General features: G+C 43.3%; 1 protein-coding gene across 1 annotated transcript in view; it reads right to left on the minus strand.

Annotated features, from left to right (window-relative positions):
* LOC144791735 (thiamine transporter 2-like) overlaps positions 1–23691 on the minus strand; it is a 381748-nt gene that overhangs the window by 340475 nt on the left and 17582 nt on the right. The gene's annotated exons all lie outside the window — the stretch shown is intronic.

A 23691-nucleotide genomic window follows, 5' to 3' on the forward strand; every position in this document is an offset into this window, starting at 1 on the left:
TTAATATGTAATCAAATTTGTAAAAAACGATCAGATCAGTTTATATTGTATCATGTTTTAATGCACCATCATTCTTTAATTGCAGATAAGGCTCAAACCCCAATAGTGATGTAATCTGGGATTCAAATCATACCCAATTTTCTTGTAGGAATGTTTATACAAACCACTTACAATGTGTAAACTCAAATAGTCTGAATTCAATATTTTCATGTAAATAAAGTTTTACTTTATTAAATGGAGCAAATGTTACTTTGCATGAAAAGTATTTTTTAACCCAGGGTTTTGCAGCTTTTCCTTTGAAATATCTGTGCTTTCTGCAGCTAACTTGTGTTCCTGGTGAGCAAAGTGTGTTTAAATGCAAAGTGTGTTTAAGACTGCAGTATCGCCTCCTGTCTACGGGGGCAGAGCGAGCAAAAATATAAACACACTTTATGAAACACAGGTCCCCACAGACAATTTTTTTTTAAGTTGTAAAAATGGACAAAGATGTTCCTGAAGACATTTTTTATTATTTAAAGGACATTGCCTTGTGGAGACCTGGGTTCAGGTCCACACAGTGCAATCAAGTCCCCACAGCGTAAGTGTGTTATCACACCCAAGTCCCCACAAGGATAGTAACACAAAAAAACACAAACACACACACACACATTCACTCCTGTGATGTCGTGCCTTTGATAAAGATTCAATTTGAAACGCTTCAGGCTACCTACAGGCTGCAACATTTGGACCTGCCAAGCAAATTCCACCCATACCTGATGATGAGGCTGGGAACCTCGTGGGACTCTCGAGTGTGGCTCTTTGGGTTTACCAGTGTTTGTATATATATATATATATATATATATATATATATATATTCACTGAAAAAACCATAGGTTATAGACCATATATAGTTAGGAATTAGCATTTAAAAAACCTTATTTTACTCACACAAAACCATTGAAATTCCATATATAGTTAGTTGCACTAACTATATATCGCGCACCCGCAATCCACTGCTGATCATGTCACATATTACATCATTCATGACATGGTCAGTGACATCACTGATGACATCACTGATGACATCTCAAATGACATCACTGATGACATCACTGATGACAACATCCAGTGACTGTATTTTTCTGTAAAGTTAAAATATGTCTTACATATTGAAGAATGAGTGGATGTATAAGTGTCTGGATGAAGGATTTAGTAGGTGCGTGACTGACTGTATAAGTGAGTGATTAAATGTGTCTCACTGAATGCATGGGTTAGTGACTAAACTGTCTTAATTTGTGCATCATTATGTCTGTTGTGATGTAAACTGCTGCATGTGTTGATCATTAGCTATACGAGAGGCTATATGTGTTATTAATTGGTTGCCCAAGTATTTCTATGGGAGATTGAGTTTGTGTGGGGGTGGCTGGGAGGTGTGTGACTCTGTGCATAGATGTGTGAGCAGTTTATTCACTAGGTGTATGAGTTCAAGAGTGCATGTGGAAACAGCTACATGGGCAGTTGACTGTGTGCATGAGTGTATTGATGAGTGAATGGATATCTCAATGCTACATGTCATAGTAAGTACATATGTAAAACACAGTACATGTGAGAGTTGGCATATATAAATAACTGTGCATGAGAGCCACTGGATGAGTGAGTGGTTGTATCGATCATTGTGAACTTGTATCAGGGATTGTATAAGAGAGTAAATATGTGTTAGTATATGTTTCAATAAGTAAGGTGTGTATAACTGTATACTTGAAGAAATGGAGGTGAGATTGTTTCTTTGCATGACTGACTGGGTGTGTGAGTAACTCCATGGATGAGTGGCAGTGTGTGAGTGTCTGTATACACTGAGTGTATCTAAGGTTATATTAGAGTCTGAAGAGGTTTATCGTATTAGCACAAGAATGATGTCAAATGAGATGTCATCAGTGATGTCATCAGTGATGTCATTTGAGATGTCATCAGTGATGTCATCAGTGATGTCACTGACCATGTCATGAATGATGTAATATGTGACATGATCAGCAGTGGATTGCGGGTGCGCGATATATAGTTAGTGCAACTTACTATATATGGAATTTCAATGGTTTTGTGTGAGTAAAATAAGGTTTTTTAAATGCTAATTCCTAACTATATATGGTCTATAACCTATGGTTTTTTCAGTGAATTTCAATGGTTTTTTAATAGCAAATATCATAAGCTGTCGAATGTCAAGTACGTGGTAAGTAAAAACATTTTCGTGTTTATGCACACTGATCTGCTTTGAATGCTGCCCCCCACCCCTCATTTCTATTAGGAGTACTCTCTCTTTGCAGATAGTGAAGGGTAGTTAACGCAGGCCTTTGCCCCCGTTGCCCCCGTTGTAATCCGTCGTGCCTGCTTCTCTCTCCATTTGATTGATTGTTCTCTTTGGTTCATTCTCTATTTACAAACAAGCACAGAGTCGCAATACTCTGTTTAGTCTTTGCAGATAGCGAAAAATCGTGTAAAAAAACAAAAGGAATCGAGCAAAATCAGTAGGCCACTAATGGGATCTCTTTTTGACCTCCCTAAAATAGAAACATTAGGAACAACCTGTTGATAATACCAATGTGTATGTACATAAACGGCGTTCATTTGTGTTCACAGTACCCCTTGTTGATTGTTTGAATCGAGCATTGAATTGTTCGAAGTTGATTCTCTTAAGAATCTTCTCTGCCTGCAAACGAGGAAGAATAGGAATATTCTCTCTCCCTTTGCAGATAGTGAAGGGTAGGTAACGCAAACCTTTAACACGTCGTGCCTATTTCGTTCCTCATTGATTGATTGTTTCCCCAAACATTGACTGTTTGGGAATTGGTTCTTTTTGGAGGTATTCCCTGTTTGCAAATATACGTAGGAAAATCTTTGCAAATAGTGAAAGGGTACGTAATGCGGACCTTTCTCCCCCGTTGTAATCTGTCATGCCTATCTACTCCCCACTGATTGATGCACCTGTTTCACCCGGACCATTTACTAGAGATACGTCATCTGGCCCGACCAGAGAGCACCCCTAGTGAAAAGGACATATGCAATAATAACGAAGTGATCACTGTATCCTGTTAACAGAAACTTTAGCATGAAACAACCTGGAAAGAAAAGAATAGGAAAACGAAAATCAGTAGGCCACTGATGAACATGAACTTTTATTAAACAACGAACATAGAAACGATAACATAACGTAATGATGAAACCTATTAATGTCCTAGAAACAAGAAAACGTTAAAATATGCCAGTGGTGAGAGACCAGAAAAACAGTAAGAGAAACCAAATCACCCCTCGCTGTCCCACCGCCTGCCACGCCAAAAAAATCGATAGACTAGGGAAAATGCAAGTCAGTAGAACATCCGCCCCCACTCTGGAAACTTCCAAGGTGGGGCAGGGTTGCTACGCCCAGCCGGGAGCAGCCCATATAAGGCGGGTCCTGCTGCCACGCCTCGGCCAGGAGATCCTAACGTAGGGTGTAGCCGGAGGAGAGGCCGAGGCCAGCGGGACCCGGCCAGGGGATTGCCTTTACAACGCTGAACAGTTGCAGGGGGGGGAATGTCTCCTCGACCCTCCCCTCTCTCTCCCAGTCCGGCCGCGGTGGCCCTTGAGAGTTGCAGGTAGTCCCGCCACATGCTCTTCCGGTCCGGCCACCAACGGTCGGGGGGCCGAGGCCGACGGGATCCGGCTGCAGCCGATAAACCAAGAAACCCGTTCATGGGGCCAGAGCCAGGGGCGTCCGGCCGACATCTACCGGAAGCCCGGCCCGAAGACGGACGGGACACTTCTTCTTTCATGAATAATGGCTGCGACAACACTGGGGGGGGATGTCTTGCACATGCCTCCGACCCCCCCCCCCTCGTCCTCATCGCCTGGTCCGGCCATAACAAATCTCAAGCGAGACACCGTGGGGTACACTGGGAGGGAGAGACGGTGCGAACAGGCCTCTCCCGCCTCCCCAGGTGGAGGCTTCCCAGCTGCACCCTCAGCGCTCCAGGCGCCCGGAAAAGGGTTCTTCCACTGTGGCCATGCTGCAACGTCTCGCCCGGCAGGGTGGAGCCCGTCCGCTCATTTGACCCCGCGATCGCCAGTAGCTACCGAACTCTCAAAATGGCGGTCGACCTGGCAAGAGCGGGCCCAGCATAAAGAAATGGCCCGGTCACTGGTTGACTCCACCACCGTAGTCCTCCACGACCTTGAAGATTCTAGAGGAGCCGCGGGAGTCTCCGACCCCCGATGGGGAATGACTGCCATGATCGCCCGTGGAGTGACGAAACTGTATCCGCGGGACGTCGGCGCTCCCATGCTGGCGCCAGCCTCACTTTGAATTACTAGAATCCTGCAGACCTCAGTTCCGGTGAAAGCACAGTGTGACCCGGTAGGAAAAATTGTTGCACCCCCTCCCCTTTTTGACTGATAGTTCAAACCACCGATCCTTTCCTTTGCCCTTTTAACGGAACTTTGGACTGCCTCCCCCTCTTTTACATTTTCTAGAGAAAACAAAACATTAACCACTACATTAGCATAGCAGTTGACACCAGAACTGTTTTCAAATTGAAAACCAACAACATCTTCAACAGAATCCTTTTTGTTTCTGCTGTGACCCTGCTACAGCACAGGCATTGTCCCCAGCAGTAATTCTGCAATGCCGGTAAGAATAGCTGTGGTGCCTACTGGACTCACTCACCCCCGCGGCGCCCCACGCCGTTATTTGCTGGGCGGCAACTTACTAGACATCACTTTCGTGCCATCTAGATTTCAGCGCGTTCTGCTGCCTTGGAACTATTCGCACAACAGACTGCTACTGACGACCCACCCCCAGGCAACATCTTCTGAATTTTCATAATTTGAAAGAACTAGTAACATGTCCTCATCAGGAATTCAAAAGAAATTGCCACGGTCTCTTCGTTGTTTAAATGTTTTTACTGTTTTTGTTTTGTTGTATATATTTATATGTTATTAAAGTTTTATATTCCTACTACTTTGTTGGAGTGCTATATATTTTTAATGTGACACATAATTGTAAAAACTTTGATGTACAAAGAGTCATTCCTGGAATCTTCCGCTTCAGGCTCGGTCCCCTCCCCAATCACAATACAGGATGGTTTTCAGATAGTAGGAACACGTGTGGTGTGACGGATCTCATCGGGTGTGGGCCTTGATCTACTATAACTCCTTTGAAGAGGGGTGATTCTTTACAGCTGGGGCCATAAACTACATCTGCAGGGCTAGGTGATAGCCTGGACAATCGGACACAGAGGAAGAGGAGTGTCAGAGGGTGCGGTAGTGAATAGGGCGAAAGGGAGGTGTCGGGCGGGCACAGAGTGTGATTTTCAGGGAAGAGCAGCGCAGATGGGGGGAGGTTTATTGACGATGCATAAGACAGAGAGCGGGGGTGACCAGTGCCTGGGGAAGATGCTTGCGAGGGTGAGGAGCCATGCTACGAATCGACAGCGTGCAGAGAGTGGGTCTGGTCAAGGCATCTAAAATGGCTGCCGTGCACGACAAAAGTGTGGCATTTCAAAAAAGGCAAGATGGCGCAGACAATGTTTTTCAACACTTCCTCATTTCCTTCGAATCGAACGTTAACAGACGTTGGTGCATATTACCAAAGTTAAGCGATATTTATCGCTAACGATGCTTACCAACAAATTTTTTACCGCTAAGCATCGTCAGAAATTATCGAAGATAAACCTTGCTATTATCAAGGTTTATCGCAAATGCGATAATAAACGCCCGCAATGCATGAATATCGCTAAAAACTCAGCGATATTCATGCATTACCGAGCTAATGCTCTTAGCCATGTTATCCACCTCCCATTGGATAACATGGCTAAGAACTGCTCAGGGCAGGTGTTACTTTTTGGAGATATTCGCGCTTAGCGCGAATATCTCCAAAAGTTGGTAATAGGAGATAGATATCTTGCATGTTGTAATGCAAATTATTGGGATTGGTGTCACTACAACGCATGCTTTTACCACGCATGCCTTTACAACGCGGTTTTTACCACGCAGTCCATTACAACGCATAATGCTTTTAGGCGCTGGATAGTGAATTATTTAATTTACTATTCCAACTCCAGTCCCCGTGGATAGCAGGGAAGGTGTTGGATAGTATATTAAATACATTCCCTATCCTAGAGCGCCCCCCAGCGCATTGCGTTGTAATGGTTTGCGTGGTAAAAGTTGCGATGTAATGGTAGTGCGTTGTAAAAAATTCGTTGTAACCGTGCTACACCAAATTATTGTGGTATATGGAACTCATACCATAATCTCTCAGGAAAGCAGAAACTGATCCTTTTGGGACCGCCTAAAAAGGCCTAGGGGGTGAGGGGTACTCTACTTTGCCCCCTTTTCACGTTCCGAACTATTTTATTTTACTCTCTTCTGTAATTACACAAAATAGCAGCGATAAGATGCATCGGAGACACACAGTGAGAGAAAGGAGGCCGGAGATGAAGAAGAGATGTCAAATACACATTGGAGATAATATAGTGGCAGAAGGGAAGTAAATATGAGTAAACTTACCATGTAACATAAAAATGTTGCACTCTATACTATAAGTCTCATTTTATACTACAATCACTTCGCTACAACCTCATAAATTAAAAATAAAAATGAATAATGTCTCAAACAATTTTTGATTTCTAAATATAAATTTATTCTTCAGAATTTTCTAAATTTGAAAGAACTAGTAACATGTCCTCATCAGCAATTTCCTCATGAAAAGTCTGCAATGATGATTCTTGTAACTCTATGGTCTCCAAACATTCGATAAATTCGCCATCAACAGATTGATCAAAAAAATCATTCAAGTCATCTCCTCCTTGTGACAATATTTCATTATTGGTGCTGTCAATTTCAATCAATGTAGTGGAATCATTCAAGTCATCTCCTCGTGACAATATTTCATTATTGGTGCTCTCAATTTCAATCAATGTAGTGGAATCATTAAAGTCATCTCCTCCTTGTGACAATATTTCATTATTGGTGCTGTCCATTTCAATCAATCTAATGGAATCATACAAGTCATCTCCTCCTTGTGACAATATTTCATTATTGGTGCTCTCAATTTCAATCAATGTAGTGGAATCATTCAAGTCATCTCCTTGTGTCAATATTTCATTATTGGTGCTGTCCATTTCAATCAATCTAATGGAATCATACAAGTCATCTCCTCCTTGTGACAATATTTCATTATTGGTGCTCTCAATTTCAATCAATGTAGTGGACAATTCAAAAGAAATTGCCACGGTCTCTTCATTGTGAGCCATTTTATTTTGAAATTGCTTGCTGTAAATTGCAGAAAAAAATAATCACTTTCATTTATCGTTTTTAGTAATACATAATATAAAACTAACTTTATCAAGTATTTAGTATAACAGCAGGACTGCAAATAAATAACAGAAAACATTTTTCAAATTATCTTCAAGTGTACAACATAGTTCCCCTTACAAATTAACAACTCACCTTTTTAAAAGTAGGAGAAGTGTTAGTACTGTGTAAATCAAACACCAGAAATTCACCACCAAAAATTCCTCACAAATGTACCTCAGACAGTAGTATCACAAAATGGCTGTGGTTTCCTCTCATTTGACATATATACATAACCAATTAACTTTCATCACACACAAATACAAAACCAAAGTAACATTTTAATTGGTTCTAAATTTCAACACTTTCAAATGTGTTTTCCCCATGCAATTTTCCATAGGACATTTACATACGTCTACAGCCTGAATGGCTGAACGGAATTACACCAAACTTGGCAAAATGGTACATCAAACCTAAGAGGTCAGGAAGGATCTACTATGCCCCCTTATGGTCATTTCCCCCTTCGCTTTGGCCTCCTCTTGTCTCTCAATCCTACCGAGAGACAAGATGGCGGCTGCTACGGACTGTTTGGAATGTTGACAGACGCCGGAGAACCAATCAGCTTCGCAAAGCTCCGTAACGCGAAAAGTACGCGAAGCGGAGCGCTGTTACAGATATATATCTTTTTTTGAACGTTAATTTCTCAAAATCCACTGGAGCACATATATTGAGACCTAGCAAAGGCACATCGGGCTACCAGTCCCTAATATTTTGCCAAGTTTCGTGCAAATCCATTCAGCCGTTCGATTATTATTATTATTATTTTTTTTTGCCCCGCGGGGCCCTTTTAAAACCTCCACATCAAACCTAGGGGGTCAGCGAGGATCTACTATGCCCCCTTCTGGTCATTTGCCCCTTCGCTTTGGCCTCCTCTTGTCTCTCGATCCTACCGAGAGACAAGATGGCGGCCGCTACGGACTGTTTGGAATGTTTACAGACGCCGGAGAACCAATCAGCTTCGCTTCACAAAGCTCCGTTGCGCGAAAAGTACGCGTACTGGAGCGCTGCCCGGTCCGCTGTTACAGATATATATCTTTTTTTAAACGTTAATTTCTCAAAATCCACTGTAGCACTTATATTGAGACCTACAAAAGGCACATCGGGCTACCAGTCCCTACAATTTTGCCAAGTTTCGTGCAAATCCATTCAGCCGTTCGGGCTAAAAGTGAGGCCAACCGCCCTATGGAAAACTCAATGTTAAAAACACGTTTTGGGAACCCCCTTTTTTCTCGGCCCCCCCTTGACGAACCCCCCCCAAATTTTCAAGGGCTGCTCAGAAACAAAATGTGCCATTTTCCTGAACATTTCAGCCAATTCCGTCCACAAACGCCAAAGTTATTAGACATAGAATTTTCAAAAATCCCATAGAGAAAAAATCCTAACTATATATACCTACTGGCGACCGCCAGTAGGTAATATATACAAGCACCTCAGGTTCAGAGTTCGGCAGTACAGTGGGGCAAAGTTGCAGTATGGTACTGAATTTAAGCGAGGAGATTGATTTTTTAGTGGAGGACAGGATGCAGACTCTACGACCCAGGACGCGGATCAACAGAACAGAAAAAGGCGAAATTCGAGGAGAAGAGCAAGAAGAAGAAAACAAAAAAAGCAAACCGCAAAAGAAAAAAACATGGTACAGGAAAAAACGGTAAAGGATTTAACCATTACCAATCTATCTGATGTAACCCTGACGGCAGTGGAAGAGCAACTCCTTTCATTAGGCCTTAATTACTGCCCGGAGAGTACATTTAACTATACCAGCACAAGGGTTGATATTTTCTGCTTTATTAGAAAGCTTAAACTAAAAAAGTTTTTCACTATAAAATTAGGAAATGCCAATAGAGAAGAGAATGCAATTCTACCACAAGGAGGTGATAATTCAATGCAAACAATACAATCAGCGGATGCTAGACTGTACGTAACCCTCAATGAATTAGGATCAAATCCAGTGTTGTTCCCAGGAACAAATATGAGAGATGACACCAGCACAGAGAACAATCTGGCACGACTTGATATATCCCAAAGGGGAGCAGGGGAGAGTCCTTTTAAAGCTAAAAGTACTTTTGGCCCCATGATGCCAAAAGACGCTTTGGACATTTTTCAGGAATGCGTAGTAGGAGATCTAAAAAAACTCAATCGGAAAACAAAATATCAAAGAAAACAGAAGTCGTACAATGAAATACAATATGGAAACCTAATGAAAAAGCTCAGCGAGAACCATGAAGTAATAATCAACAAATCCGATAAGGGAGGTAATATTGTTTCATGTAGCAAAAAAGATTACATAACAGAGCAAAGAAACAATTAGAAAATGTTGATTGAAGAAATCAAATGAGATGGAATACAAGAAAGCTAAAGAAGAATTAAAAAAGTTACTATTCAAGTATAAGAGGGAGGGCTTGATATCATCAATGGAATTTTCTTTCCTACACGTGGAACATCCAGTCATCCCAATCTTGTATCTAATCCCGAAAGTACACAAAATGACGACACCGGTTCCGGGGAGACCCATCATCTCGGCGATCAACAGTATGAGTGAGCACAACTACCAATATATTGATTATTTTTTACAAGATTTGGTGAAAAACCTTCCTAGTTACATTAAGGATACTGGTGACTTTTTAAACAAATTAAACAATGTACAGTGGCAGGAAGGGTGGTGTTTAATAACATTGGACATCGAATCACTGTACACCAGTATCGACCATGAGAGTGGGATTAATGCTATTCAGCATTTTCTTGGCAACAAATCTTGTGAATATTACAGTCACAATCGAATGTTATGTGACTTGGTAAGCTGGTGTCTTAACAGCAATTTGTTTATGTTTGGAAAGGATATTTGGAGTCAGAAGAGAGGCGTGGCTATGGGATCCTGTTTCTCCCCCAGCTACGCATGTTTACATGTAGGCCGGTGGGAGGAATAGGTCCTGAAAGCAGCTCTAAATTTTAACTTTGTACGTCATTGGTTAAGATTTATTGATGATGTTTTTCGTGTGTGGGAAGGGGATGCAACAAGTGCAAGGGAGTTTGTGACAGCCCTAAATGTCAACACCTGCAATTTGTATTTTACATCCAATATTAGTGAAGTGAAGGCAGAATTTTTGGATGTTCAAATTACTGTGCAGAACCACACACTGGAAACTATTTTGTTTCGAAAATCCACTGCTGGCAACAGTATTTTACATGCTAGCAGTGGGCATACAAAACACATGATTGAAAGCATTCCGTACGGGGAACTACTACGATTAAAGAGAATCTGTAGTTCACCCGCTGACTATGACCATTGTGCCAAGGCCATGGTGGAGCGACTAAAGCTGAGAGAATATAGCCAGAAAACTTTAGCGAGGGCCCTCACTAAAGTACAGGAGAGACCAAGAGAAACCTTGCTTATTGCCAAGGACCTCAATGAGATAGAGGAGGATAGCACTCCTAGGCTCATCACAACATTCAGCAGACAGGAAAGGCAGATTAAGTCAATAATCAAGAAAAATTGGCCAATTGTCCTGACTGATGGGGTCCTTGGCAGCAGGCTACCAGCAATGCCTACCATTACGAATAGAAAAGCAAGGTCCATGCGTAGCCAACTGGTAGAAGCCAGTCCTGAATTAGGCATGACCAATTCTTGGCTAAGACCAAAAGAGGGCTTTTTCAAATGCTCATCTTGTCGAGCGTGTAAGTTCGGAAAGAACACAACCCATTAAGGTACTCCATTTTCCCAAGATCAGATAGCCATAAAAGGGAATTATGGCTGTAGTACTGAGTTTGCTGTTTATGTTCTGGCGTGCACCTGTGGCTTACGGTACGTTGGGAGTATGAAGTTGCAGGTGCACATCAGAATATTGCAGTACCTCAGGGCGATCGTAAATAACGACAACTCATATCCGGTCGCCAGGCATTTTAGGGCGGTACATGCTAATGAGTTAAAATGCCTTTTGTTTTATGTGATTGATGCAGGGATGCCCCTCAAACGAGGTGGTAATCGAGAAAAGCAGCTGAGGAAACTGGAGACACAATATATTTTGGAATTGGACAGCAAGAGTCCAAATGGGTTGAACACAACAGAAGACTTACACCATTTTTTGTAAATAGTTCTGGTGGTTAACATCTACCATGAAAGAAAACAACAGCTAATTAAGTTTAGAACAAGAATAGTCCAGCAGCCTCCCTAGCGCACTTACTGTCTGTTTTACAAAAAAATTATTTTAAATCTTTTTCATACACCTTGGGTTTTTAGAAATAGGTTTTTTAGGGTTTTATTTAAATATAATATAGATTGTTTTTAACAGTCCTATATATGTTTAAAGCACTTAAAGCACTTTTCTAAAGGAGAGATCGCATGTTTTGCACACGGATGAAAATAGTGACACTTATGGAGATTAAAATATAAGGAACAGAAAAGGGTTATCTGCCTAATTTACAACTATGCAGGTATAATATGGTTAGTATACAGTTGAAGACAAACATTTTTGGTGAATGATAGCTTACATTGTTATAGATTTGCACACTTAGCATACTTTTGCACATATTTTGCACAATGGTAGTTTGTGTTCTAATATTGAAATTAAGTATTTATTGTGTAAGGTCAATGCCAGCAATGTTTTTTATAGGATTTTATAAAACATGTTATGAATTGAGATTTTTATAATGTTTTGTAGAATTGGTTATGGAGTATGTTATTGGTAACTCTTTATATGAGCATTGCACTGGTCACTTTATTCAAGCATTGAGGCTGATATAGAAAGTGTGTGTGGAGCTAAGATGTTGCTAAATCGTATGTTTATAAATGTGCTAGCATACAAACTGTATACAGTTGAAGGTTAAAGTGAAACCCATACTGAGTGTTTTTTCTATGTCTATGTGTGCGATCATGTGACCCACACAGGGGGGTGTATCACTATGCAAGTATAAAAAAGTATGGCTGACGCATTTTTCGCTGTGTAAGCAAGGGCACTTGGTGCTCGAAACGCGTAACAGAGGAAGGAACAAATAAACATCTACCTGCCAAATCCGCTGGGTCCGCTGATTTCATTTCGCCCGCTGGGAAGTGATGGGATCGTAATTTTTTATATATATATATATATATATATATATATATATATATATATATCACCACTCGTTTTCCACTACTCATCTGGTGCACTCATAGGCGGGTGCGGTCAGCGGCCGTGGACAGCCGCAACATCTCTTGCTCAATTTCTTTACTTTTAGAAAGAAAAAAAGCACTCACGGGAGAGCTTTTCACATCAGGCTTCTTTATTGTGAAGCGAACAAACGCATTTCGGCGTCAAGCCTTCGTCGGTCTTGACGCCGAAACGTGTTTGTTCGCCTCACAATAAAGAAGCCTGATGTGAAAAGCTCCTAAAAGTAAAGAAATTGAGCAAGATATATATACATATATATATATATATATATATATATATATATATATATATATATATATATTCACTGAAAAAACCATAGGCTAGAGACCATATATAGTTAGGAATTAGAATTTACAAAACCTTGAAAATTCACTGAAAAAACCATAGGTTATAGACCATATATAGTTAGGGATTAGCATTTACAAAACCTTATTTTACTCGCACAAAACCATTGAAATTCGCATATATAGTTAGTTGCGCTAACTATATATCGCGCACCCGCAATCCACTGCTGATGATGTCACATATTACATCATTCATGACATGGTCAGTGACATCACTGATGACATCACTGATGACATCTCAAATGACATCACTGATGACATCACTGATGACATCACTGATGACATCACTGATGACATCACTGATGACATAATCCAGTGACTGTGTGTTTCTGTAAAGTTTAAATATGTTTGATATATTGAAGAATGAGTGGATGTATAAGTGTCTGGATGAAGGATTTAGTAGGTGCGTGACTGACTGTATGAGTGAGTGAATAAATGTGTCGTACTAAATGCATGGGTTAGTGACTAAACTGTCTGAATGTGTGCATCAGTATGTCTGTTGTGATGTAAACTGCTGCATGTGTTGATCATTAGCTATACGAGAGGCTATATGTGTTATTGATTGGTTGCCCAAGTATTTGTATGGGAGATTGAGTTTGTGTGGGGGTGGCTGGGAGGTGTGTGACTCTGTGCATAGATGTGTGAGCAGTTGATTCACTAGGTGCATGAGTTCAAGAGTGCATGTGGAAACAGCTACATGGGCGGTTGACTGTGTGCATGAGTGTATTGATGAGAGAATGGATATCTCAATGCTACATGTCATAGTAAGTACATATGTAAAACACAGTACATGTGAGAGTTGGCATATATAAATAACTGTGCATGAGAGCCACTGAATGTGTGAGTGGCTGTATGGATCATTGTGAACTTGTATCAGGGATTTTATAAGAGAGTAAATATGTGTTAGTATATGTTTGAATAAGTAAGGTGTGTATAACTGTATAGTTGAGGAAATGGAGGTGAGATTGTTTCTTTGCATGACTGACTAGGTGTGTGAGTAACTCCATGGATGAGTGACAGTGTGTGAGTGTCTGTATACACTGAGTGTATCTAAGGTTATATTAGAGTCTGAAGAGGTTCATCGTATTAGCACAAGAATGATGTCAAATGAGATGTCATCAGTGTTGTCATTTGAGATGCCATCAGTGATGTCACTGACCATGTCATGAATGATGTAATATGTGACATCATCAGCAGTGGATTGCGGGTGCGCGATATATAGTTAGCGCAACTAACTATATATGCGAATTTCAATGGTTTTGTGCGAGTAAAATAAGGTTTTGTAAATGCTAATCCCTAACTACATATGGTCTATAACCTATGGTTTTTTCAGTGAATTTTCAAGGTTTTGTAAATGCTAATTCCTAACTATATATGGTCTCTAACCTATGGTTTTTTCAGTGAATTTCAATGGTTTTTTAATAGCAAATATCATAAGCTGTCGAATGTCAAGTACGTGGTAAGTAAAAACATTTTCGTGTTTATGCACACTGATCTGCTTTGAATGCTGCCCCCCCCCTCATTTCTATTAGGAGTACTCTCTCTTTGCAGATAGTGAAGGGTAGTTAACGCAGGCCTTTGCCCCCGTTGTAATCCGTCGTGCCTGCTTCTCTCTCCATTTGATTGATTGTTATCCAAGCATTTACTGTTTTAGAATTGGTTCTCTTTGGTTCATTCTCTATTTACAAACAAGCACAGAGTCGCAATACTCTGTTTAGTCTTTGCAGATAGTGAAAAATCGTGTAAAAAAACAAAAGGAATCTAGCAAAATCAGTAGGCCACTAATGGGATCTCTTTTTGACCTCGCTAAAATAGAAACATTAGGAACAACCCCTCATGAGAAATACGAAACTAGTGAGATGAACTGAGCTCCACACCATGATGGCTGCAAGACAGCTCGGCTCCGCCACCCACCCCGCCCAAAATAACGATAAACTCTATGCAAATATTACAAATATATACAACACACCAGCAAAGTAACAGGGTAAAACATTTTATTAAATAACTATTTACATAACTATTTTATACTTTTTGTTGCCCGATCCGGCTAGCTCAATCGATCGAGCATGAAACTCATGCACTCTGATAGTTCAAAGTTTTGAGGAGTGCTTGTTAGACTGTCTAAAGCTTATTTGCACCTGCTACAGCTTCACTATTCTCAATGTAAGTGGGGGCTGTTTGAGGACGTGACTGCATTTGAAAACAATGTGATGCGGTGCCTCCCTGAACCGCTTGACGGAGGCCCCCGAGGGACGGTGTGATGGCACGGACTCGGAGGGGGCGCTTGGCTCCGGCCCCCTCCCCAAGTTGTGTTGCCCTGGTGTGGCCTGAGATCGCCCCCGACATAGGTGGCCGGCTCCCGGGGTCAAGTGGAACTTTTTGCCTTTTGGTGACTCTTCCATTCTTGACCTTGTCCCACAATCCATTTGACCTAAAAACACGCTGTAGTGGGGCGCCCCTTTACCGTTTCAGTTGCCATTCCGCCCGCTTTTGCTACACTGTGCCTCTTCCGCTATTCAGCTGTTTACCGCCCGCTCTTGCGACTACAGCGTCTCGCTCACCATGTAGTTGAGTTGCTCCCGCTCTTGCGGTGCAGCGATAGGCGGCTGCCACAGGACTCTCAAAATGGCGGCCGGCTCTTCAGATTTGGGCGTGGTCCACTAAAATGGCCCTGCGACACCTTGGAACTCGGACGCTTGTCTGCTAGGGCTTCTCGAAAGCGTCCCCTCAGCCTTGAAGATTCTACAAAAGTCTTGGGGGCCCCCGACTCCCGCAGGCTTCTGGTGGGGAGCAGCTGCCATGATTGCTCGTGGAATGGCCACGACGGAGCTACGAGATGGTGGTGCTCTCATGCTGACGCCAGCTTCAGTCTGAAACATCCAGAAACACTGTAGACTACCAATTCGATCAGTTCCGGTAGCGCCCCAACGTGACCCGGTAGAGAAGAACTTGCCCTCCCCTCTTTGACTGATGGTTCTTGTTGCCTGTCCCTTCTGTTGTCATTTAACAGAACTATTTAGCCTGCTGAAAGGGGTTGTGTTCCGACCGCTGGTTGGTGGAGACATTTTGACTATATTCTGGACCTGCGTTGTCGAGTAATGCGTCATATGACGCGCCGCGTTAGCGCATCCGGAAGTGCTCCGGTGCGCAAAGCGCAGCTTCCCGGAAGCGATCCGGGGCGCGGCGCGCAGCGCGTAACGTAAGCATAACAGGTCATGTGACTTGTTAATAAAACTTTTGATTGGTTCATTTTACTTTTCTTATTCTAATGATGAAAGGCTTGGTCATATGACCTAAAAATTACACTTTTTATTACTTTCGAACATTATTTTTTCTTAAACATATATGTTATAATGTTCCAGGCTAATGTACTTTCCCGGAAAATTTACAACTGTCCTGCAAGTAAAATATATTCCTTTTTCGAGAAAAAGGGCGTTTCTTCGTCCCATGACGGAGCCGTTGAGGAAAAGAGGCTCGGCCTGCTGTCTTAGTCGCCGATACGCCTGAATATCAGATTCTTATCGATCACTTTATGTTGCAGGAGTAGAAAACACAACAGCCCTTGACCATTTATCTTTACTGCGTTCCTGCGTATTATACCTTTTACCCTTCATGTAATTGGACTGCTTTATTTCACTTGCCTTTTACTGATTCGAAAACAGTGACTATTATTAAAAACTTTACCAATGTAAATACTACTACCATGTTTTCTTTTAAAAACCTTTATTGTGAAAATGTCAGTATACAAATACGGGCCTATAACCACGTGGGCCGGCCACGGAGCAAACTGTAATCGTATATGATGAGGAGACATTTACACTGTAGAGGAACGTAACGGGCGGGCCATTAGGTTGCAAGAACTAAGGTGTCTAACAGTTGCGGAATCGGTGGACGTACATTTTATAATTAAAATACGACAGGGCCAGTTACAATAAAATTATCTAGATATACATTTGCGGGCAAGTACCATGGGTGACGTTAATTCGAACTTTCAATAGTACAGTAATCAATAACACATCAGAACTTAATATCAATAGGGATGTCGAAATATTCAATCAATTCTCGTCCCCGCCCGCCATGTGCTTCAAAACTGCATACGTATCTCGTGATATCAAGGTTGTGCAACCAGTACACAACAAGGAGTTACGAGTCCCATTTATTCCGGCGCCATTTTGGGCGAGGACGGGCAGGTCCAGGATATAGTCAAAATGTCTCCACCAACCATCGACTATGATGTTCATATGCTGTATTTATTAGAGTAACACTCATCTGTCCACATGCAATTAATTTGCCACAATCTAAACATGTCATTTTAATCTTTCCAAAGTTCTTCTGAATATTTGGGACCGTTTCCCTTGCCTCTGATGCTGTCAGTGCCACTTCTTTGGTGAATGTACTGGCAGGTCGGGGGTTGTCCTCCAAATCTCTCTTTTGTGCAGCACTATAATTAATCGGTGCCACCTCTCCATATGACGATGCATGGTATAATTACCATAACTATATTTTTTTTCGGTTCCTCTGGAGAGTACATCGTGGCAGATGAGGCAGGTAACGTACCGGGCATTTACCTTTTTTGCATGTAGAGGAAAGGAAAAAAAATTCGAGCGTCCGAGTTCTAAGGTGTCCCAGGGCCATTTTAGTGGACCAGGCCCAAATCCAAAGAACAGGCCGCCATTTTGAGAGTCCTGTTGCAGCCGCCTGTCGCTGTAGCAGCAAGAGCGGGCGAAACTCAGCTAGACGGCGCTCCACTGCAGATGAAGTGCCTCAACCTGGAGAGGCGGGAGAGGCTCGTTTGCGCCGCCTCCCCCCCCCCTTCGGGCACCCCACGCCGTCTTTCGGCGCAGCATTGTAGGATGGCCACACCAGTGCGGCAACTTGCTAGACACCACCTCGGTGCCATCCGGATCTCGGCGCCCCACTGCAGATGAAGTGCCTCCACATGGAGAAGCGGGAGAGGCTCGTTTGCACCGCCTCCCCCCCCCCCTTCGGGCACCCCACGCCGACTTTCGGCGCAGCATTGTAGGATGGCCACACCAGTGCGGCAACTTGCTGGACACCACCTCGGTGCCAACCAAATCTCAGCGCCTTGTGGTGTCTTCCATTCCGAAAATATTGTTGGCAGCATTTTGAAAGGAAAGATAAACAGCCGTTTGTGGCCCTCACTACACCGTTCTCCTAGTGAGTCTCACATTGTTACATTTAGGAAGAATGTTGAAGAGTAGTATGTTGAAAATCTGAAGCCATTGTTCTACAAACTCTCAACCAGCCTTGGATGGAAAAATCCTGAAGAATGTACAAACTGAAAACCAGTTTTTGTCTGTATAGCATCAGCAGCAACGCTTGAGTCAGCTTTGTGTGAAGCCGCCATTTTGATTCAATCAATAGCGTCCCCCTGCACACATTCAGGGACCTGGTCGTGTCTTCAGGTCAAACAGATTGTGGGACAAGATGCACAAAGGAAAAGGAAAAAAGTTCCGCCGGACCCCGGGAGGCGGCCGCCTATGTCATGGGCGATCTTAGGCCACACCAGGGCAATAGTGAAGCTGCAGCAGGTGCAAATAAGCTTCAGACAGTGTTACAAGCGCTGCTCAGAACTCTCAACTATGACACCACCTCGGTGCCATCCGGATCTTGGCGCCTTGTGCTGGTTCCGGCCTATTCACACATCGGTCCGCTACTGACGCCACCTCACAGGCCAACGGGGCACCCCACGCCGACTTTCGGCGCAGCATTGTAGGATGGCCACACCAGTGCGGCAACTTGCTGGACACCACCTCGGTGCCATCCAGATCTCGGCGCGTTGTGCTGCCTTCAGCCTATTCGCCGCAAGTGCGCACGCAACTCAGCTGCATAGCAAGTGAAACACCAAGGGGCGCCCCACTGCAGCCGAGGAACCTCCATCTTGGGGGCGACGCACAGCATCACATTGCTTTCCAATGCAGTCAGATCCTCAAACAGCCCCCACTGACTGACGCGAACTCACAGGCCAACGGGGCGCCCCACGCCGACTTTCGGCGCAGCATTGTAGGATGGCCACACCAGTGCGGCAACTTGCTGGACACCACCTCGGTGCCATCCGGATCTTGCCGCGTTGTGCTGCCTTCGGCCTATTCGCACATCGGTCCGCTACTGACGCCGCCTCACGTGCCAACAGATTTTCTACGCTTTTTATAGCCCTATGCCGCATAACAGGTCATGTGACTTGTTTATAAAACTTTTCATTGGTTCATTTTACTTTTGGTTTCCTAATGATGGAAGGCTTGATCATATGACCTAAAAATAACACTTTTCATTGGATTAAAACATTTTTTTTTCCCAAACGATGAAAGCCCCACCTTGTTTCTGGATGTTTCAGACTGAAGCTGGCGTCAGCATGAAAGCACCACCATCTCGTGGCTCCGTCGTGGTCATTCCGCGAGCAATCATGGCAGCCGCTCCCCACCGGAAGCCTGCAGGAGTCGGGGGCCCCCAAGACTTTTGTAGAATCTTCAAGGCTGAGGGGACGCTTTCGAGAATGGGGTCCAAGACCTAGCAGACAAGCGTCCGAGTTCCAAGGTGTCCCAGGGCCATTTCAGTGGACCAGGCCCAAAAAGGAAAGAGCCTGCCGCCATTTTGAGAGTCCTGTGGCAGCCGCCTATCGCTGCACCGCAAGAGTGGGCGCAACTCAGCTGAATGGCGGATTTTGGCACAGTGTACCAAAAGCGGGCGGAATGGCAACTGAAACGGTAAAGGGGCGCCCCACTACAGCAGACGAGCCTCCACCTGGGGAGGCCCGTTCACGCCGCCTCACCCCCCCCCCCCCGGGGCGCCCCACGCCGTTATTCGGAGCAGCATTGTAGGATACCAAAACCAGTGCGGCAACTTACTGGACATCACCTGGGTGCCATCCACATCTCAGCGCGTTCTGCTGCCTTGGGACTATTCGCACAACAGACCGCTACTGACGAGGCCTCCCCCCGCACCCCCCGGGACGCCCCACGCCGTTTTTCGGAGCTGCATTGTAGGATACCAAAAACCAGTGCGGCACCCAGGTAACATCACCTGGGTGCCGTCCAGAACTCAGCACGTTGTGCTGCCTTGGGACTATTCGCACAAAACACAGCTACTGACCATTGTTGCTTCTTTTTTCAAAAAAAATGTTTAAATGTATTTACTGTTTTTGTTGCGTTGTATATATTTATAAGTTATTAAAGTTTTATAATCCTACTACTTTGTTGGAGTGACACATAATTGTAAAAACTTTGATGTACAAAGAGGCATCCCTGGAATCTTCCGCTTCAGGCTCGGTCCCCTCCCCAATCACAATACAGGATGGTTTTCAGATAGTAGGAACGCGTGTGGTGTGACGGATCTCATCGGGTGGGGGCCTTGATCTACTGTAACTCCTTTGAAGAGGGGTGATTCTTTACAGCTGGGGCCATAAACTACATCTGCAGGGCTAGGTGATAGCCTGGGACCGGCCTGGACAATCGGACACAGAGGAAGAGGAGTGTCAGAGGGTGCGGTAGTGAATAGGGCGAAAGGGAGGTGTCGGGCGGGCACAGGGTGTGATTCTCAAGAAAGAGCAGCGCAGATGGGGGGAGGTTTATTGCCCATGCATAAGACAGAGAGCGGGGGTGACCAGTGCCTGGGGAAGATGCTTGCGAGGGTGGGGAGCCATGCTAAGGATCGACAGCGTGCAGAGAGTGGGTCTGGTCAAGGCATCTAAAATGGCTGCCGTGCACGACAAAAGTGTGGCATTTGAAAAAAGGCAAGATGGCGCAGACAATGTTTTTCAACACTTCCTGATTTCCTTCGAATCGAACATTAACAGACGTTATCTCTCCCACACTACCGGTCTGGGCTTAAACGCCGAGATGGTAGGGACTGCATCCCATGGAGATAGGCCGAGACGTCACTCAGCAGAAAAAAAACAAAAAAACAAAAAAATTCTATAAACATACAATAAGTTAAAAGTGAATCATTCTTGTTTCCTTGTAGTACGCTCCCCAGTCCGCTTTCCGTTACGCGTACCGGGCGCACCCCACGAAAAAAAACGATTTCAAACCTAGGGGTTCAGGGAGGATCTACTATGCCCCCTTATGGTCATTTCCCCCTTTGTTTTGGCCTCCTCTTGTCTCTCGATCCTACCGAGAGACAAGATGGCGGCCGCTCCGGACTGTTTAGAATGTTGACAGACACCGGAGAGCCAATCAGCTTCGCTTCGCGAAGTTCCGTTACGCGTCAAGTACGTGAACCGGGGCGCTGCCCTGAGCGCGCTTACAGATATATATCTTTTTTTGAACGTTAATTTCTCAAAATCCACTGGAGCACATATATTGAGACCTAGCAAAGGCACATCGGGCTAACAGTCCCTACAATTTTGCCAAGTTTCGTGCAAATCCATTCAGCCGTTCGGGCTAAAAGTTAGGCCAACCGCCCTATGGAAATTAACATGGGAAAAACGCGTTTTGGGACCCCCCTTTTTCTCGGCCCCCCCTTGACGAACCCCCCCAAATTTTTAGTGGCTGCTCAGAAACAAAATGTTCCATTTTCCTGAAAATTTCAGCCAATTCCGTCCACAAACGCCAAAGTTATTAGACATAGAATTTTCAAAAATCCCATAGAGAAAAAATCCTAACTATATATACAGCCCTAAATGTCAACACCTGCAATTTGTATTTTACATCCAATATTAGTGAAGTGAAGGCAGAATTTTTGGATGTTCAAATTACTGTGCAGAACCACACACTGGAAACTACTTTGTTTCGAAAATCCACTGCTGGCAACAGTATTTTACATGCTAGCAGTGGGCATACAAAACACATGATTAAAAGCATTCCGTACGGGGAACTACTACGATTAAAGAGAATCTGTAGTTCACCCGCTGACTATGACCATTGTGCCAAGGCCATGGTGGAGCGACTAAAGCTGAGAGAATATAGCCAGAAAACTTTAGCGAGGGCCCTCACTAAAGTACAGGAGAGACCAAGAGAAACCTTGCTTATTGCCAAGGACCTCAATGAGATAGAGGAGGATAGCACTCCTAGGCTCATCACAACATTCAGCAGACAGGAAAGGCAGATTAAGTCAATAATCAAGAAAAATTGGCCAATTGTCCTGACTGATGGGGTCCTTGGCAGCAGGCTACCAGCAATGCCTACCATTACGAATAGAAAAGCAAGGTCCATGCGTAGCCAACTGGTAGAAGCCAGTCCTGAATTAGGCATGACCAATTCTTGGCTAAGACCAAAAGAGGGCTTTTTCAAATGCTCATCTTGTCGAGCGTGTAAGTTCGGAAAGAACACAACCCATTAAGGTACTCCATTTTCCCAAGATCAGATAGCCATAAAAGGGAATTATGGCTGTAGTACTGAGTTTGCTGTTTATGTTCTGGCGTGCACCTGTGGCTTACGGTACGTTGGGAGTATGAAGTTGCAGGTGCACGTCAGAATATTGCAGTACCTCAGGGCGATCGTAAATAACGACAACTCATATCCGGTCGCCAGGCATTTTAGGGCGGTACATGCTAATGAGTTAAAATGCCTTTTGTTTTATGTGATTGATGCAGGGATGCCCCTCAAACGAGGTGGTAATCGAGAAAAGCAGCTGAGGAAACTGGAGACACGATATATTTTGGAATTGGACAGCAAGAGTCCAAATGGGTTGAACACAACAGAAGACTTACACCATTTTTTGTAAATAGTTCTGGTGGTTAACATCTACCATGAAAGAAAACAACAGCTAATTAAGTTTAGAACAAGAATAGTCCAGCAGCCTCCCTAGCGCACTTACTGTCTGTTTTACAAAAAAATTATTTTAAATCTTTTTCATACACCTTGGGTTTTTAGAAATAGGTTTTTTAGGGTTTTAATTAAATATAATATAGATTGTTTTTAACAGTCCTATATATGTTTAAAGCACTTAAAGCACTTTTCTAAAGGAGAGATCGCATGTTTTGCACATGGATGAAAATAGTGACACTTATGGAGATTAAAATATAAGGAACAGAAAAGGGTTATCTGCCTAATTTACAACTATGCAGGTATAATATGGTTAGTATACAGTTGAAGACAAACATTTTTGGTGAATGATAGCTTACATTGTTATAGATTTGCACACTTAGCATACTTTTGCACATATTTTGCACAATGGTAGTTTGTGTTCTAATATTGAAATTAAGTATTTATTGTGAAGGTCAATGCCAGCAATGTTTTTTATAGGATTTTATAAAACAAGTTATGAATTGAGATTTTTATAATGTTTTGTAGAATTGGTTATGGAGTATGTTATTGGTAACTCTTTATATGAGCATTGCACTGGTCACTTTATTCAAGCATTGAGGCTGATATAGAAAGTGTGTGTGGAGCTAAGATGTTGCTAAATCGTATGTTTATAAATGTGCTAGCATACAAACTGTATACAGTTGAAGGTTAAAGTGAAACCCATACTGAGTGTTTTTTCTATGTCTATGTGTGCGATCATGTGACCCACACAGGGGGGTGTATCACTATGCAAGTATAAAAAAGTATGGCTGACGCATTTTTCGCTGTGTAAGCAAGGGCACTTGGTGCTCGAAACGCGTAACAGAGGAAGGAACAAATAAACATCTACCTGCCAAATCCGCTGGGTCCGCTGATTTCATTTCGCCCGCTGGGAAGTGATGGGATCGTAATTTTTTTTTTATATATATATATATATATATATATATATATATATATATCACCACTCGTTTTCCACTACTCATCCGGTGCACTCATAGGCGGGTGCGGTCAGCGGCCGTGGACAGCCGCAACATCTCTTGCTCAATTTCTTTACTTTTAGAAAGAAAAAAAGCACTCACGGGAGAGCTTTTCACATCAGGC

Source organism: Lissotriton helveticus, chromosome 11 (assembly GCF_964261635.1).
Source record: "Lissotriton helveticus chromosome 11, aLisHel1.1, whole genome shotgun sequence".
NCBI classification, from domain to species: Eukaryota; Metazoa; Chordata; class Amphibia; order Caudata; family Salamandridae; genus Lissotriton; species Lissotriton helveticus.